General features: G+C 39.1%; 1 protein-coding gene across 1 annotated transcript in view; it reads right to left on the bottom strand.

The window, feature by feature from the left end:
• The window catches only part of LOC139735535 (uncharacterized), a 54,654-nt gene extending 42,010 nt beyond the window's left edge, over positions 1–12,644 (bottom strand). The window contains exon 1 of the mRNA XM_071646291.1: positions 12,516–12,644. The gene's annotated coding sequence lies outside the window, so the exon portion shown is untranslated. The remainder of the gene's footprint in view (positions 1–12,515) is intronic.
• Between the last annotated feature and the right edge of the window lie 7,737 nt (positions 12,645–20,381).

Below are 20,381 nucleotides of genomic sequence, written 5' to 3'. Positions count from 1 at the left end.
AGGGCATTTGAAATATCATCACTCAGTGTATTCCAAAAACTTGGCCAGTCATATATGAACATGTTTTGTGCTGACAGTGACCTTAACAAAACTAAATTAAGATCGACTGGTAGGATATTTATGAATGGACGGATTTTAATGACACATATCTATGGTGAATATTAAAGGCAGGGAAATAAGATGAGGGTCAGCTCGAACACCAATGTGTAGTGACTCTTTCAACCTTGTGTGCTTCTTGCAATGTCAACCCTCTTATGGTTCTTGACACATAATTCGCGCTGGATCGCCAAAATTGTGTGCTACGCCCCACAACACAAGAGACCACCAGCAACTTTATAAGAATATAACATGAGGGGGTTGAGACAGATGTGTGGCATCAGTTAGATCTTGGAAACACTGAAAAAATAAAACAAAATACAAACTAATGTAAAGTAAAACAACAACAACAAAATTTTAATATTGCAAACTTGAACCATGGCATTTTACGAGTATTATATTTGTGTGTTGTTGAATCAGCAAATATACATATTTGTAGCAACTGTCAAAATTCCCCCCCCCCAAAAAAAAAACACACAAAAAAACATATGAAATATATGGCATATAGCAAAAAGCATTGACAGGTACAAGTACCATCCATACAAAGGGGGGGGGGGGGGGGGGTCAAGAGGAAAATTGCACTCTATGTTCAGACTAGGTCTAGTCTTTTGACAAGGCCCTCTCGCTGTATGATGGCTATAACAGGCGAGTGAAACAAGCCCAGCCGAGCGCGACAGCGCAAGTGCCTTTTGAGATCTGCTTCACACATTATTATTCATGACCACATAAACCCTATTGAACAATCATATTAATGGGTTCTGGTCGACCAATGGAATGGCACGCTTCCCACTTCTTCTGTCTTGACGTTGTCTGGCCTGTTTGCATGTATCACTGACCACTAGTGGAGGTAAGTGGCATGCATTCACCGTATGTAAATCGGGCTCAAGCAGGACAGACACAGAGATTGGCTGATTTTTGCTCCCCAATTCGGGTAGCAAAAGACGGTAATTCAAAGGGCTAAAATAGGAGGATGCAAATCAGATCAGATTTCAAAAGGCCCTCGCCCCATCACACTCAGCTGAGTTCACCTTGTTTGCCCCCATTTGCCCAGACACCACCATACAGCGAGAGGGCCTGGGCAAAAGGCTACACTAGGTCCTGGGTCTTGATGACCATGGACCTAATACACATGGATGTTCATCGCTCGTTAATCAATTCATGCACCTGTTTCTGTCAAAAGTGGCATGACGCATTTTAAACATGCTTTCCTGCGTTGATCTTATCATCACCGCCGACAGCTGAGTCTGGATAAAAAAAGACAACGCTTTGAGAAATCTAAAAAGTACATGCGCAGAAGATAGTAATTCTCTGAAATCAAGAAAAATGCATGTGCAGTTGTAGTGTACATTGGGAAATTATCGCTCAAGTAATTTCATTTGCGAAATGCGCGTACTTTACAAGAGAAAGCACTTATCTTGGCAAGTTGGTTGTGATTTGTAATAAAAATTTTTCCATTTTTCGCACATTGTTCCAGAGTAAACATGGACAGTAACCGTAGATGACATGTAGGCGTTACCTATGTCCTATCATTGAGCCATGTTACATGCTTGTCCACAAGTGTCCACTTCAGTAATTTTCAATTCTGTGACAGGAAAACTGTCATGTTTTCGGGTTAGCTGCTCCCTTTCACTGGTGTTCATTCAAAGGCAGTTGAGCCTGAAAAGGCACCTCAGCAAAATAAGACTGCAATGAGGTAAATGGTTCTTTTGTCAGTGACGATGCATGACCGCACAATCATCATTATCCAAGCACCTGAATGTACTCATTAAGATGCATCATCAGGTGGCGGCGGTGATGATGGGATCAAAGAAAGACCTTTGTTACTAGTCCACGTGTGTAGTAGGTCCATGTGATGATGGTCAAGAGAAATCATATCTTTTTGACAGACTGACCGTCGCCGAGCTGCTGGAACAATTGCGCTTTGGGCTGCGTGCGTGGCAATGAAGAGGTTTGCCCTGTCATTTGACTCCAGAACTTGTGCCTGTGAGAATTTGATGAATACAGCTGGGTGCCATCAATTACAAGTCCAAGGTCACTCTTCCCTCCAAAATCTGTATACTCAGACCTGACATGGAACACCGGGAGAAGTCCCCTTGAGTGCCCATACTATGGTGTAGGAAGGGAAAGTCCCGTAAGCATGGGACTTTGCTAGTGATGCAGGACCTAGTGTAGGGTGACGCGGGGGTTGGCAATACATCTAGTCAAAAGATGAACACACTGGTTTGAAATCAAGCACAAGACCTGTGGTTTACAAATCCAGAATTATCATCCACTAACTGTATGCTCCCACTTTCATTTGTGATATATACAATCGGTTTACAGGCAAATGAGGGACTACGGTGCAACAAGGTACTCATTAATGCATCTAGGGATCTGTGCACCCATTTTCAAGATGCGTCGCTTGAGCACATCCATGGGGTTCACCGAGAGACTGTTAACATCATCAAATCAGCGAGAGTGTGAGAACAATAACTTACTTGACATGGTAATGATAAAACAAAATGAGGGCCTACAACACTTGTACACTGACAGTGATCTTCCTCTGGTGTTTAAATGCTAGATTCCTATCAAAATGTTGCTGACTTTCGAATCAACCTTCAATGAGTGAACAAAAAGCACTTTTGAAGATTTCATCAACAACTCTTTCTGTTGGCCAAAAGGTACTTGTTCACATTTGTAAATATGTCTATAAACATGTTTTGCATTAATCAACTTTGTTCGTTTTGTTTTATTTTTCCTTTTGTGATCTGAGAGCAAGCTGAAATTACTTTTTGCTAATTATGATTCTCAAATCAAGTTTGGCCATTCAACGTCTGGAGGTGTTTTCCCATCACATCGCACTAATTTTGATTGTACGCTTTTCACCTTAATGAATGGAGCATCACTTCACCTTGTACTCACTTTCACCAACAAACTGCAGCTAGACGTTGATGGTGTGAGTGTGTACTAAGGATCATGTACTCCTGCATGCACATTTGATTGGCAGGCCATGGATTTTGTGACTCTGCTGTTGAATTGGAATGCTGCATGCCATGTGACTCACTTTGGTGTCTAAATAGTCCGTGACTCGACAAATGATCAGCACTGCATTTCATGATGGGTGCAAATGAAATGTTTTTGCTAATACAGTCAAACCTGCCTTAGTGGCCATCTGAGAGAAAAGCCCTGTTTAAGACCCAGTGTATAGCAGCCACCTGTCTGACGCGGCCAGCGGCAACAAACTTTGTTTCCCACTGTAGATTTTAACCTGTCTATAGCGGCCACAGAGTCGATAATTCAGCATGCTTTTCTGCTTTGTAGCAGTGCCAGTCATTCATGGGCAACGTTCAGTGATCGCCACCGTTGCATTCATCACTCATTCAGACATAATAATGCACTATGTAGTGTTAAGCTTTCTTCACGACTGTACACATGCTACTGTGCAACAATTTCATAAACACCGGCATTGTTCAATGCATGAAACACACGTGTGCATACGAACACGCATAATACATCATACATGTACATGTAAGTACTTATACAACGATGATACATGTACATGTAGGCAATGCACACAAAGTTGGATAACCTGTCTATAACGGCCACTTTTTTTGTCTCATTTGGGTGGCCGCTATAGACAGGTTTGACTGTATAAGACAACAGATTTCAGGGGAATGAAACTGGGATATACAATGTATGTGGAATGAGTAAATGTGGCAATGAATCTACATAGTAGAACACATTAGAAAATGATGTTTATATTTCGATTATTGTTATCACTGTGCACCTACAAACTGTTTATACCACTGTATTATCACCCTCTTTATGTAGAATTGTGGAGGTTTGGGAGACTATGCAACACACTTGCACAGCGTATGCACACAGTGGGAGAGTATGGACCGCATGTGGGGAAGGTGACTCTCCATACTATTACTAGCTCTGAATAGAAGCCGACGACCCTTCATATGGCCGCCAGCACAATGTCCTACCACTGAAGAAAGTAACATGTTTAGACTGTGCAATCAGCAACGTCTACCTCTGAGTTTGGTTGGTCTTACAAAAAAAGGTAAGAATGTTTTTAGAAAATTTAGAACATTATCATTTGTAGGTATTAATGAAGGACAATGGAAGTGGCTAAAAAGATTAACTGAAAAGCACTTTGATTGATTCAATGTATAATATTGAGTTGCTCATCAGCATATTGCATAGTCCCATACATGATTATGTGTATCTTGACCTTCACCAGTAGCAATCTACGCAAGCACATACAAAGTACAAACTGTATGTAAAGTTTTGTTGAGATACTTCGCATGATCTACAAAATGTGCGTGCATGAGCAGTCGAGATTCATTTGTTGGAGGAAAACACTTCAAATCTTTTTTTACCAGTAATAGCAGCATGGGTAATTTTTTTTTTTTTCAAGTTTCCATTCTTTATGCCCATCCCCCTGGGTGGAACTTTGCTTTCTTCAGTAAAGTGAAGATACAAACCAAATGTGAAATAGTCCTGTGGTTGACAGGCCAAGTCAAGCTTAGAGCATTTCTAAGGATATTGGAAGAACCTAGGAAATAAGGGCCTACAAACATATTATTTTCTTGATTTGACAATGCTTCATAAAATGCCTGGGGCAGATATTTGACAAATTATACTAATGAAATACTGTGTACACCATATATTTTGCGAGTCTAAAGTTTCACGAATTGGGAATTCCTGACGATTTCGCGAGTGGTTAAATTCGCGATCGTGGAGTCCTGTACTGAACAGAGAAATGTACATGCGTACATCACATCCACATCGGGATCAGAGTCAATATTTTTGCGTGTCTTAAATTTCGCGAACAGCACCCGACTCGCGAAATTCGCAAAAATAAAAACCTCGCGAAATATTCGTCGTACACAGTAGTCAAACTACTCAACAGTGGTATCCTCATAGACCTAGATAACGTAAAGCAAGAAATTTTCTTAGCATGAAATTTTTTGTGAATCGCCAAGCTGGCATTCAATGCATACAGTGTAGACAACTTTCGCTTGCATTTTGTTTAACAAATCTTGGCTCTCTCTAGAAATTCACAAATTGTAATGCACACATTCATTTCTGGTTTTACAGTCGACAAGAAATGAAGGGCTCGTACAAGGTAACCATGGAAATGCAGTATGGGGAAACTCTATAATGGGATCGGGGGGACTGCCAGTTTTCCCTCATTATAATTCTTGACGTCAGAGTTGGACAATAATGAAAAGAAAATATAAGAATAACTTCTCACAATTTCACATTTAATGAAAAGTACCAGTACACATTCTTTCCACTTGTTACTGACATGTATGTTGAGGGTAATATTTTTCCTCCTGACTTTTGAAAGAAGCCAAGTGATACTTCACTATTCTACAAAATTTACATAAGTTGAATTCTCTCTATATTTTCTTCAAATTGTTGTCCTGCTGTGACATCACAAATTGTTGTAGTCTCCCTATCCAGTGATGGGATGTACAGAAATTTCACAAATTCATGAACAAATTGTCTGATTTTCCTAAAACTTCAATGATGTGTGCTATCAATATTTCTGCATTCACTTATATATAATTAACACAATATGTGGCATTTCACTTCCCTTTAAATACTAGTAAATAAGCATTCATGTGACCGACACCTTTTACATCTCTTTCAAAAGATCTGAAAGAGAAGTGGTGTGCCTTACCTAGTAAAGTGCACTTTCATCGCTGCTAACATTGCCGGATCTTGCACCCATACTAATGCAGAAATTGCACATTACCAATTAATTACTTTGCTTGCTAGTTTTTGCAAGCTTATGCACACTTTACGCTAGGCGAAAGCATCATCTGCTGAAATTAACAAGCTCTTGTGATGTATTGTCAGGATAAAGTGGCATTTATAATACTCCTGAACTGCGGGACAATGCAGCAAATTTCCTTGGCAGGTTCTTATTTGTTTGTTGCTTCTCAGTGTGAATGAAGGAGGAGGGAGAGAGAAAAAAAAGACCCCCCCCCCAAAAAAAAATAAATAAATAAATAAATGAATAAAAAAATAAAAAAATAAAAAAATCACAAATTTGTTAAGTAACAACTTGCTATTCATTAGGTCAAATTAGTGCATTTGTCCCACAGTTGAGAAGCATTACAGAAACCAGCAATACCCTGACACTAGAAATCATTAGCTACATGTATATTTCAGCAGAATACTGTAAAACGAGGAATTTTCGCATGCATTTTAATTTCGCGAATTTCGCGAGCGCCAAAATTCGCGAAATTAAAATGCACGCAAAAGTTTTTGTCTACACTACATGCATTGAACGCCAGTGGCAATTCGCGAAAATTTCATGCCACGAAAAAGGCTGTCGGCTCCAAGTCGCGAAAATTTCATGCCGTGAATATATCATGTTTTACAGTATGCGCGCATGTCAGACATGTGGGCGTTCAGTAGCAAGCACAAATACAGTATCACAAGTTTGTATAACGTTACTGTTTCTACATGTAGTTGGCAATGTGTATGGCAACAGTTTCATTATCTGTGGCAAAAGCTGGATTGTAATGACAAACGGAAGCTAGAAATGAGCGAGAATACACTATTGTAAACTAAAATATCAATAGTCATTTTAGGTTGAAACACTGCATGGCACCAACAAATGCTTTTTGTAACCTAATTTAGAGTGCTTCATAGCGAGCACGGCGTGTGTGTCACCTACATGTATGGTCATCTGCTGCTACAGCAATCCTTTCCGTGCACCACACGGTTACTGGCATGACCTTATAAATAGTGCACAGCGATTACTATCCGCGTAACCCTGTCTTTACCAAGTAGAGAAAAGTGAACTGTAGTGTGCGTACAAAGCAATAAATCATTGCTTTAGGCAAGTTATAGATTTTCAAAGTCAAAACCAACAGCACAAAACAAAGCAAAGATGAGCAAGATTAGATTTATCGTTCTGAGTAACCTTAATGTAATTAATCCAAAATCTGTGTAATCGCACTGAGTCACCATGATTTTTATGACCGCTCATACAGCTCTGTCTTTAACAGTGCTGTGTCGAGACAGGGCTGTGTAAATTCACATTTCTTACTCAACCTACACCAAATGTATCACCCTCTTTTAGAATGAGAGAATAAAGAGAGAAGAAAAAATGGCAAGACTTCCTTACGCTCCCCCTGCTCATATCCCACCACTTGCAAATGTGCGTGGGACTGTGAGTGTGTGTATTACATCTAGTAGCGGATCCAGAGGGGGGCGCCCCAGGCATGCGCCCCCCTATTTTCACCGGACTTTTTTTTTTAATGGATATTTTCACTTGATTGGTACAACGTAGTCGCTTCCTCTCCACTGGCTCTCCCCCCACCCCCATTTCAAAATCATGGATCCGCTCCTGTGCATCCATGTATTTAAAGCTAACGAGGGTAGGGTAGCCAGTGTACACAGCCTTGTCTGCAAAGCAAGTCGCGACATATACAGGGCTGTACTAGTTACGTTCAAAACACCTGTCAACTTAGTGCGATGGCACATATTATGAATTAATTACTTTACATTTGGTAACTCAGATCTGTAGACATAAATCTAATCTTGGTCATTTCAGCTTTATTTTGGTGTTATCAATATTGACTTTGCAATTGACAACCTGCCAAAGACAAAGATTTCTTGCATCGTCTGCACATTGTAGCTCACTTCTTTCTGCATTGTTTAATACCTACTAACGGATAAAATGATCCATAAGGGTGATCGATGAACTTTTTAAAAGTTCACGCTATCGGCCGTGCAGTGTATGTACAAAAGCGATCACTGCACAGCAGACGTCGTGCAACACTTTCAACGCACAAGCTGCGCTTGCTACAGTGCACTTCCGGTCAAGCATGCACACAATTGGTATCATTCAAAGCCACTATATATTATGAAGGACTAGGTTGTGCAGCGATGGTCAGGCTTTGTGGTTAGAAATTAAAATTTTGCTCTGAATTGCTATGAATTGTTATACCATTGTCCAAGCAAATAATTCCACAATTCCATGTGAGGTAAAACATAAAATTTGTGGTAGAAATAATGAACACATTTTCAACAGTTTTGTAGCTGTAGTGTATCGGTACTTGGCAGATGCCATATAAAGCATGGCATCTGGTAGGGGCGGCCAGGTATAACTGTGCAGTCGCAGCGGACGGGTGCAATTAACTCGCTGTTTTCATTTTGACGTGACCTCGCTTTCCTCTTGAATGAACACGTTTCGCACGAAAACCGCTAGGAAAGTGTCGCAGCAAAACTGCTGTAACTTTACTATTAATTCATATTTTTTTGATAACCCAAACGATTATGAAAAGAAGTCATGCATCCGGATATGTCTGGAAATAATCGAAAGAGGTGCACTTTCTACCTTTGTTCCGAGCACGAAATTTCACAGTCATTCGCACACGGGAAGACAGGGTACAGTCCCACATACCCACATCTTTGTGGTGCTCACATCACCTGTACTCTGATTGAAACTCGTAGCGGGAATTCGTCGTTGTATTGTTACTTACTAGTGCAGTAAAATCTGCGTAAAGTCCGAATAATCCAATGTCATGAATTTACAAGTGGTATCATAGCTGGTAGATATTCACATTTTTGCTTCTTTCTTTTTAATAGGCCAGTTCTGATAAAGTAAGTGCTTGTTTATGAGGTGGCGAAGTCCCCTGCAGCACACTGCTACTTATCGACACCCCGCGGCCCCCGCGGCCCCCGCGGCCCACTCTCATCACATGTACATTGTACAGTGTACTAGGCATCCGCAGCAGCCACCTCGCATTGCACAGTAACAGTACGCAGCATCGACCAATCAGCTCGCTGGATCGAAGCAGCATGGGAAAGTCCATTCATTGCGCAAGCGCAAATCAGTTTTTCTTAGAATATGATGTCATTATTCTCGTTTGCTGCTCCCGCACAATTTGAGATTTCTGACAAGATATTTGGTACCTCATTTATTTTCACTTGTAACTTCAAAAATAGGTCTTCGGCAAAGCGAACAGCACTCTGCTAACGTCCGCACATGTCTTATGAATATGTAAACATGTCAAGTTTCATGAATATTTAGTGGTGCAACCAGATGTGTCTGGAAATAATCGGAGGGTAGTTTTCTGAGACAGCGAAACATGAAATGTTGAATAACTTAAAAAGTACTCAATCGTTTCTCGTGATTTTTCGTATGTGGATAGAAATCATCATTTTGCATTGATACTGAAAGTTTGAGCGATTTTGGTCAATGTATAGCGGAGATATGAGAAGGTGAAATTTTGGTGAAAATGAGAACGCCCGATTCGCACTGCCTCGATGGCGGTTGAAAATTCAAAACGTTTCGTGGGTTTCGGGGGTGTTAATTATAGTTGTCCGCTGCGACTGTGTGTGAAGGAGCGCCCCGGGGTTACAAGAACCCATGCCATACAAACTAGCCATGATGTCCAAATGTAGAATACTTGAAGCAGATGTCTATACAACTATTGTGACTAAGGCAAAAAACATGGGGATCTAGAAACAGAATCTAATTTTCAGTGACAAAAACAAACCAACAACAGAACAAAACTGACTAGATTCTAGGTGGATTCTATACTGTGTTTGTGGGTAAACGGGTAAACTGGGTCCCTTAATGGGGTCATGAGGGGCCAAGTTTACCCTTTAGGTCGAGTTTACCCACAAATACTGTAACTAGAGTAAAACCACCAGTTTTCGGCCACCGTCCAGAATCCTCACACTTACATGTATCACTTATCACAAGCCAGCAAATTCTATTGTCACAACACACGCATATATCACAGCATTTCACACATACTGGCACTGTCATTCACAACAGGCAAGTCCCTTAGTCACCTCCAAAACTCTATCTAAAATTCCAAATTTCGCTGTCAAAAATGCAGAATCGGCGCAATTTTACCAATGCATGTGCATATTAAGTCCGGTGTTAAGAATCAGGGTCGCCGAAAAAGCGCTAAAAATCAAGACATATGCCATTCTGTTGCGAGATTTTTCACTTATCACAAGCTCAGAGTGTGATGGTATCCTCAAAAACACAAAAGAAAAACAAAATTTCTGTACATGCTGATGCAGTGGTACAGGGGTTATAAATGAATGCAAGGGCAGACTCGCCAGAATTCGGACACCAACGAGTGCTGCAACGTCCCAAATGCAACCTTGCGCCAACAGTATGGTGCAGTGCATTTTTCAGTGGCCTTGAACTTGCATTGAGATTGAATGTGCATAGTGCGCGTCTGGATTCTATGAGGCTGGACGGATTCTGGTGGATTATCAAGATGATAATATCTAAGGATTTAGGGGCAGAGTTTCAAATGCATATGTATCGACGATGTGTATAGGTAACATTATTAAATTTAGGTGGCTTTTGGATTAGGTTTAGAGTTTACTGCGTTGTTTTGCATTCTTCACCAATTGTTCACTGGGGATTTGAAGATGTCCAAATAGATAGTTGTACCGTATTCGCTGACAAGAATTCATTTGATTGGTGTCACGAGTGGAGTGACAGACGCTCTCCTCCACTGAGGTCAATTTGCATGGAATTTGTAAATAAGCACTTAAGCATGTAAATTGATGCAAACTGTTTAACATGTCAATAGAAGACATTCCAGACCGCTCTCGGTAGAGCCACGGCTTTGGTATTCGCTGACAAGAATTCATTTGATTGGTGTCACGAGTGGAGTGACAGACGCTCTCCTCCACTGAGGTCAATTTGCATGGAATTTGTAAATAAGCACTTAAGCATGTAAATTGATGCAAACTGTTTAACATGTCAATAGAAGACATTCCAGACCGCTCTCGGTAGAGCCACGGCTTTGCTATGTGTGGCAAGGAGCGGCAGTATGACATCAGGCCTTTGAAGGGGACATCACGCTGTGGTGCTGTCTCTGTGACACATTGTATGAGAATGGCCACTCGGTAACGGTGACAGGGGCCGCCACCCCAGTCAGTATTAATTAGAGATACCCACAGATAGTGGTAAGTGCACTAATTTTGTAATTTTTAAATATTCAATTGGAATAATTCGTTTGTGTAAATGATATCCGAAGTGAGAGTGAATTGTGATAAACGCTCCTGTTAATATGTGACATAGGTATAATGGTTGTTTGTGATTGCATGAGCTGAGATACATTTGTATATTTATAATGAGGTAATTTGAACGTTAATTAGGATAATATGAATGTGCTCAAGTGCTCTGGCTTTAAATAATTTAAATATTTTAATATTTGAAGGGTTTCCGGGTTTCCCGAAGGGTCAAGGACCCACTGGCACTGCAAGAGGCAGGTACATAAAGGCGTCGTTGACTGTCGACCAGCTCCAAGGCAGTAAGGGAGCATAGACTGTCGACTAAACTTCATTCCTGGATGCCGAGGAGACATCGCGGAGACGTCCGTCGGGAGAGAAACCACGCAAACGGCAATTGCGTGACGGGGCCCCGTCATCGACCGACATCGTCATCGACCTGCATTGTCATCGTCATACGTCGTCGTCATAAGCCATCGTCACACAACATATATCCCTGACAGCCATTTGCAAAATCGAGGTGAAATAAATCCAATTTAAGTTTAACATAAAAAAGTCCTAAGAGCCAGAAAGCCACCGAGCAGGAAGAATTTATGTTCGCTTTTTTTTCTTTTTATAATTTGCTGTAAAACCAAAATTCACAGTTATGGAAAATTAAATCATGTGAGTTAACTGAATGCACATTGTTTCCTCCGTTTCGTCTTGTACGAGTTGCCGCCTGCCAACACTACAGTTCTCAGAGGTTATAATATTTTCTTTGTTCCGGTTTAATTCCATCATAAAGGTATGTGAGTGGGATTTCATAGAATTTCAGTGACAAAATGTGATTCAAACATGCATAAACATTCCATAAACATTAACTATGACGAGGTGCATGCTGGTGCCTCAACTATAAATTTTAAACTCAAAACCTACCATTGCTTACTGGGTACTGCACCGTGCAATACCGACCTAACTGACAAAGTGACAGAATAATCAGCATGTTGATCATGGTCACTCACCACTCACACCAGTGCACCAGGCAGGAAGAAGAAGAAAAATAATTTATACAGCGAATTTTATAGCCCGACCAGGGCCTCGTTTAATCAAAACATAAAATCGATTTTAAATTTCCTTACCACACAGGCTGCCATAGACTTTACAGTTGAAATCAACTATCAATTTAACTCTTCATAAAACTGGGCCCAGAGCGACTGGGCTGTGTATAGTCTATAGAACCTAACGATTAGTTGCTCTTCATGTACAGTTTTCGCGTGTTTGACTCCACGTCTTATGCAACCATGGCCATGCATATACGCACAGCACAGCAGACCACCACAACACCGCAGCAGTGCTCGCCCATTATATCTATTACACTAGTAGCACTAGCAGGCATCACAAGCAGCTCAAATACAATAGCATAATTTGTCAGGATAAAGTACCTTCTTGAGATAATAGATGAAGCTCGCCTCAGTAAAGACACAGATTCAAGGCGCAGGGATTTCCAGTATCACTTGTGTTGTGAGCGTACGTAAGTAGTATCATCCTCGATGATCATCAAAAGGCTCGCTCCTGACTTTTCCCGTCAAAGCCTGTATGCGCCTAGTCTGGTTTCCAGACCCTTTGCCAACTGGACTCCGCGGCGACGAAGTCGCCGCCCCGCGACGAAGTCGCCGCCTTTGCCGAAGGCAAAGGGTCTGGGCACATTCGCTTCAAGTGGGAGGAGCCTAAATTTATCCCCAGTGAGCGAGGGCGATCATTCTGTCATTACGTAATAAGGAAGAGGTCACGTTAGTGACCCCTGCATCCTCACCCAGAGGTCCCAAGGACACTCTCCATATACAATGTACATTACATGCATGCATCCACTGTCCGTGGAGTATTTCCATGCACTGTTTATTGCATGGAAAGGTTTTCTGGTGCGATAATCCTGTTTCTGATAGGGCCTATTTAGTCACTATATCCACACTATGCACGGAGCTATACACCATGCCCAAGACACATGGCATCCAAAGAGCGAAAAATGAAGTCTAAAAAAGAAAGTGCAGCGGAGTATTGTGCAAAATTTTTTGTAAAAACTTTGTATGTGGAGATGAGTTGTGGGTGGGCGGCCCATGTGATATATAATGTATTATTCTATGTACATGTATTTTTTATGTTCGTGTTTGCTGATGAATACGTTCAGTTGCATGAGACCCTTCTTTCTATAACTTGATAGCAGCTAGTGAATAAAAAAGAAACAGATGATTAGCAACGTGCTCTTCCGATCAGTTCTTGTCTTCATAATATCGTGTCCCTCTCGTGGAAACATTGCGGCAACTGACTTAACTTAAAAATATTCTACGATATTGTTTATTTCTTCATCTCACGATAGATTTCATGATAATCACCAAGATAATAACATCGGGATATGTATGAACCCACACAAGAAAAATGAAGTACACTTGCATGTATAGGTGAGCTGGGGTATTGTGGCCCCTCAACATAAGATGTCTTCATACACCATCTTCTATCCCTTGAAATAGCCCGCTTGATAGCCGTACAAGGTCACTTCTTACCACTATATATGCTCCAACATCCATTCATTTAGCAATTATAGCATCTATCTGAGGGGGACCAGTTTTTAAAAGAACGCGCGATAAGAGCCACATCTATTCATTTTCAATTTATTTTTCATAAAGTCACTTGATGATAAAAACCTTGTCTGAAGTGGTTATGTATAATGAAACAAATAATTAAAAAGATATTTCTTTGACAGAAGGCCATTGTTTGAAGCATGATGCGCTTCGGGGCAATTATGCCCCCCCCCCCCCCCTTAAAAAGCCTTGTTTTGCTAAGAACATCCATGGGTATATCTATGCAAGAAAGAATACTAATTATTTAGTTTAAGTCGCAATTAACATGATTCATTGCTGGCATATATCAAGTGGACGTATACAGTGCAATCATAATGAATTATCATTGCAGCTTGGTTTTGAATATTTTCAGCTGAAAGACTTCATTTCCCAAGGTCATCATGCAAAAAAAGTAACGGCCAAACGTTACAAACGATAATAGACTCTGACTTACAGTTTTTGTATTCACTTAATTAAGATATGACAAGCTCTAGCATTTGATATAGATTTGTCCATGTAATTCATATATTTTTTCAGCTTATTGCAGATTTTCACTTGTATATAGGAAAGTATCAGTTTTGTGGAATATTTTGCCTCAATTCAAATTCTCAAAAGATGCTCATGTACTTTTTTTTCATTGGTTTTCATATGCTCAGAGACCCGTCCATATTAGTTAATCATAATAAACTTTCTATAAAAGAAACAGGTGCCAAGTTTATGACAAATGATATGTTTAGAGACAATTATCACCCCATCGTAAGACTATTAATTGTTTTTTTCTATTTCTATATATAAGAAGCAACGCAAGTTGGCTGCTTTTATTACCTCATTCAATGCAAAATGAAAATTGAGTGTAGATAAGTAGAGAACCGAAATAAGTTCGGTACTATATGGCACACCACAACCAATTATCAATTTTGGTCTCCATCCTGTAATTTTTGCTTTTTAATCCCTCGACGACAAACTTCTCCATTTCACCATATGCATGTCTTTAGTTGATATGCTCCTTGGACCTTATAGGATGTAAGCATGTAGGCCATATAGGTGGTATAACCAGGGAGGTGGGAAAACCGAGCACTTGTGTGACCTTTTGTAAATAATATTATTGATGTTGTTACATTCCTGATTCCGATTTATTGAATGGTGAATGTGGTAAAGAATGGTTCATCCCGATGACGATGTTGGCTATAGAGTATATGGGAAAGGTGGGATACGGAGGAAGAAGAGGAAATATTCGTTTTCTATCAATAATGCAATCCAAAATTCCAATTGTATTCCAGCGCTCTTCCCTTAAATTTCATTGCGTAATATTCTATATCTTAACAATAACAACACCGCATTTCGCTGAAAAATAAAACATATTTTATTTTCGGAATTACGAATCCTATTTCATCACCAGATTGACGCGCCTTTGGAATAACGACCCTTCATTCATTTTGGGATAAACGAAACTTTGGAATAAAGAACCCAATTAAGTTTTTCGGAATAAGGAACATTATTCAATATCATCTGATTATTTAATAATGTTCGTCATTCCGAAAAACATGATCTGATCAACAAACCTTCTGAAGAATTACGACTCTGCATTCATTTTGGGATTAATCATAAATTTTTGATTCACGAAACTTATTACATTTTAGCACTAACAAACTTTCGGAATAATGAACTTAATCATTTGCATTAGCGAACTTTGTTCGGAACGTAACGAATTATAACAATGAGAATTATACGTATGAAAGCATTGACAAAAATTTAAAGAATATAATATGTCCAATTCAGATACTTTTAGCTTGAATAATTTTTTTTAAATATTTTTCCCGTGCACAGGTCATATTGAATATAGCTCTTCTCCGAATATTAGCCTGCCTTATGCAATAATAATAGCTTGTCATCAACATATTTTACAGAGCACGTGGAAGCACTATGCTTTTCAGATGGAGAAATTGTGTGTGTTTTTGTAATGTATCTCATCGCTCTGACTCTTAAGTATGAGTTTACTAACGTTATACGAACAAAAATAATACAGCGGAAGGCGTTGTGCATCAATCAATATCGCCACAATCAAGTCTATTATACTTGCAGGGTTTTGTTGTTGTTGTTGTTGTTGCTGTTTTGCTTTTTTAGAGGGCCTAGTCAATATTTTCATCCACAAAGATGCCTGATTTTGAAACTCACAATTCCGGATACCTGATTTGGGAAACCTCTTTAGAGTTTTCATTATTCGTCGAAAATGATCATTGATATCATGAGAACAATAATTATATCTCTCTAAGATTTATAATGTTTGTTTTTTGTTAAGTGCTGTCTGGGGCAAATTATTTGTATAGGGCCCCATTTTCTCTCTCTCTTCTTTCGTTCTTTAAAACAACAACAACAACAACAACAACAATAATGTCTACATGAATTGTTAACTTGTTTCTTTCTGAAAAAACCCAAACCATCCCCCCTCCCCCCCCCCCCAAAAAAAAGCAACAAATTAAAATACTTCACTGTTGATGCTGTTCATTTGGATATTTGAGCACCAATTCGCACATTGATGAATGTCGGGAAGATTTGGGACCTCAGATAATGTTCATTTACATTGAGCCGATGATTGCATTGCACGTCTATAGCACCTATAAAGGGACTGTACAGTACTGGTTGAGGTGGGCATTCATCTTTTGAACATTCCTAAGCGAGATAATGAAAAGCCTCTTATGAAATATGAAAGAGCATGTAATTTTAAGAAGGATTCAATGTTTATTTGATGAAAATTGGTTTTCAAATGGCTGAGATATCCCAAAAAAGTGCTAATAATAAAAGGCGATATGCCACAACTTTATTAGGATCTCTTTGTTTCACCTTGTTTTTGGTTATCTCGGCCATTTCAAAACCGATTTTCATCGAATAAACTTTTGATACCCCTTTATATAGTACTTAGAAGGTTTCTGAATATCTCGCAAAACGTTCAGAGCTATATCCTCACCACGACCTGAACTGTACACACCCTTTAAGATTAAATCATTGAAGTGAACTCAATATCACATATAGAAAAAAAATGTGTATCTGAAATTGCCAGTTTTTATCAAAATATGCATCCATTTTGTGTTTTTTCATTGGTCAAAGATCCGTGAATTTTGCTTTATTTGTAGGATTCAGTATACTAGTAGTCAAATTAGACCGGTTTTTACATTCATACTCATAAGGCCTACTAAAAAAAAAGGTAAAAAAAATGTTGCTGGTTTTCCCCAAGTCGAGCCTACAAAAGAAATCCATTAGACAACATAGTGCATGTTTATGGAAACGAGAAAACGACCCAGATGGTTATGCATTAAAATACTGTGATTGAGATACTTTGCAAAGGAAGGAAGGGAAATGTGGTTCGCATTTACTGATTGTATTGCACTATAGGCCCTACATTAGTTGAAAAAAAACCCAGCACAAATGAAGAAACAAAACAAAAATCTTCCTTGGACACCTATTCCTTATTGAGCTTATAACATAAGTAACAAGGATATGTGATTTTTGATTTCGTCGATAGACACAATGACACAAAATGGTCTGCTTTAATTTTATTGGAAACATAGTTCACTTGACCATTGTGCGCATCTATAGTAGTAAACAGGAAAAAACGTGAGTAACAATCAAAAACATAGCAAACTTTTAGGAATACACATCATGGAGTACACACTGTCTACGATTGCCGATTCTTCCATCCGACCTTACTTTAGATCTTAGAAAAGTCCGAATGTTCGTGTGCAGGGAGGTAGAATATACGCCTCCCTGAATGTACCTGTATACCATCACCCTCATCCTGCATACTACAGTATACAGCATCCACACCATTGGTACACACACGCCGCAATGCCAACACACAGGTAGTAGGGAGAGTCCTCCCACCACCCGGCTCTGATAACACGCTGAGCAGGATAATTCGAATTTCGCGCTTCAGAGGACGGGAGCGCTGACAGATTTATGGATTCCGCCCAAAATCGGGCGGAATCCATTAACTCCAAGACGAATGCTTCCAGACCCTCTGCGCGAGAAAATCAACTTAAACTATACTAGTTTTCGACGTTGAGGGCGTCAATATCATGGATAGCGAAATAGTATGGGCAGAGGGTCTGGAAGCCAGACTAGTATGCGCCTAGCCGTTTACTGGATCCAAATCAACTCACGAACGAAAACCCACACACCGTAGTCTGTAGCTGTGTAGTACTGTGTGTACGATTGGGAGCTGAGAGGGGTACCCCCGGTACGCGTGTTATCTTGTTGTCATTTGGCGACACGCGCGAGTAGCACCAAACTACTAGTGTACTACACTTGTACTTACGAGTATAAAATATCAGTCAAATGTCTGTGCCAAACAGCGAAGGGAAGGAGGAGGGGGAGGGGAGAGGAGGGGAGGGGAGGGGGAAAATCATATGTCATACAATGTACCTCTCTCATACGTTTCTACACATAGGCCTACTGTGGAAACTGTCCTTTTGTGATGCATATACTCCTACCTAAAAAGCGGTTAAGCTATAAAAATTTTGTGAGTTTCGTGAGGAGCCAAGATCTGTAAATTTAAATGCATATGGAGTTTTACAGTTTTAGTTCATTACTCCAAAGGTTCATTATACTGAAAGTTCATTAAGCCAAAAAATGAAGTAAGGTTTGTTATTATGATGCTTCGTAATTCCGAAAATGAAATGTGTTTGTAATTTAGAACTAGAAGGTTTGTTAGTAGGTACATTTTTTTTTTTTTTTTTTTAGTTGAACATATTATCGGATCAACCAGCCTTCGAAATAATGGCACAAATGTTTGGATTGATGAACCTCATCTGAATTTCAGATTAACAAACATCTAGGTATGCAGAATTGTGTGTTTAGGAATAATGAATATCACTCCCTAAAATCATACCAAACTATAGGAAAGCATTCTGAGAGCACATACATCTGCCAAGCATGCTGAAAATTGCCCAATTTCCAAATACTGTGCAGAACGTAACCCTGTTTATGTCATTAGCTTCCAGCTGCACGGCGCCTGGGGGCCGAGCATAGCTATCAAGCACGTATGAAAACCTCAAATACATGCAGCCTGAACTCTCAAGTTTATTGACCTAGTATGTATCTGCCAAAATATTAAAAAATGCTTCAAAAATTGATTAAAAATTCCTGGATCACTACCAAAATGCAATCATCTGTTCTCTGTGTCATTATCAACTTTTCCTGCAAGTTTCATGCAAATCTGTTCACAATTTTTTGAGTGATTCTGCACACAGACAAGCAAACAAAACAAACCAATGCCAATGAAAACATAACTTGGCGTAGGGAACAACTGAATTGTTGAAGAGAGAGAGGGAGAGAGAGATAGCAACGGGAGCATGATATGGTAATGTCTCTCCCTCTCTCTTTCTCTCTCTTTTTGTTTCTTGATTTGTAAATCTTATTATGTATATTATATATTATCTATATATACATAAGTGTGTTAGAGTGTAAGTTTCATAAGTATACAATATTTGCATGTGAATATATTATACAAATAATGTTTATGAGTGCAATGGACAGAATAATTCATGAGGTGAAAGATGAAATGATCCATTCAATCAACGAGGCGCAGCCGAGTTGAATGGACCAAAGATTTCATCTTTCACCGAATGAAATATTCTGTCCATTGCACAAATGAAAAACAGTTATTATTTGTTTTATATAATGCCTAGATCCTTGTCAAATGATGTTTTATTGATCTAGAAACAAGAGAGAATCTGAGATCGAGAGAGTGCTCACTGACCGCTTTACGCTAGCGCGCTGTCATACACACACTGCCTGCAAATGCAAGCGTTTTACACACGTATAGTGCGCCGGGCTCTGTGTCGGCGTGCGGGCAATGAGCAAATCGTATGGATCCAAAATTGCACGGTTAAATGGAGCCACAGTTGCACGGATGATGACGTCATAGTGAAATGGGCTACTAAGTAAATGATCAATGACAAACAACCAATTAAATGACAAGGATCTATTTAGGCGTTATATAAATATAGAAATAAATATATATTATATATATATATATATATATATATATATATATATATATATATATATATATGTATATATATATATATATATAAACATATATATATATATATATATATATATATATATATATATATATATATATACACGTATATATGTATGCATATGATATATGCATATGTATATTTGTTCTCTAGTTTTAACATGTGGATTCACGATTGTAACCTGGGCCCCGTTTCAATAAAACTTGCTATCAACAACAAGTTATGATAGTTGTTACAAGCTACTGAAATCCTTGCATCTGATTGGCTGAGAGCAAATTTGTCATAGAAATGTGGCAGTTGTTTCAGATAACAAGTTTTATGAAATGGGACCCTGGTGAATTGATATCACCAGCTCCAAATTGCAGTATAACTATTCCAGCTTCAGTCAGAATAAAAAATAAAAAATAAAAAAAATTATGCTGCAGGTCTGTGTATGTCTCTTTATAATGTATATTTACACACAATTATACATTCATATGTACATACATACATACACACATACATATATATACATACATGCATACATACACAAATATACATATACATGTATATATATATAACATACAGATACAGACATACACATGCATACATATTGTTGATATATCATTTAGCATGTAATTACAAGGAACACATTACACGGAGTTTCAAGCTA

This window comes from Diadema antillarum, unplaced genomic scaffold, assembly GCF_040938485.1.
Source record: "Diadema antillarum isolate AM-2024a unplaced genomic scaffold, OU_Dant_1.0 seq00000584_RagTag, whole genome shotgun sequence".
Taxonomy (NCBI): domain Eukaryota; kingdom Metazoa; phylum Echinodermata; class Echinoidea; order Diadematoida; family Diadematidae; genus Diadema; species Diadema antillarum.
The sequence above is the reverse complement of the archived record's forward strand: the minus strand, read 5'-3'. Positions and strand labels throughout refer to the sequence as shown.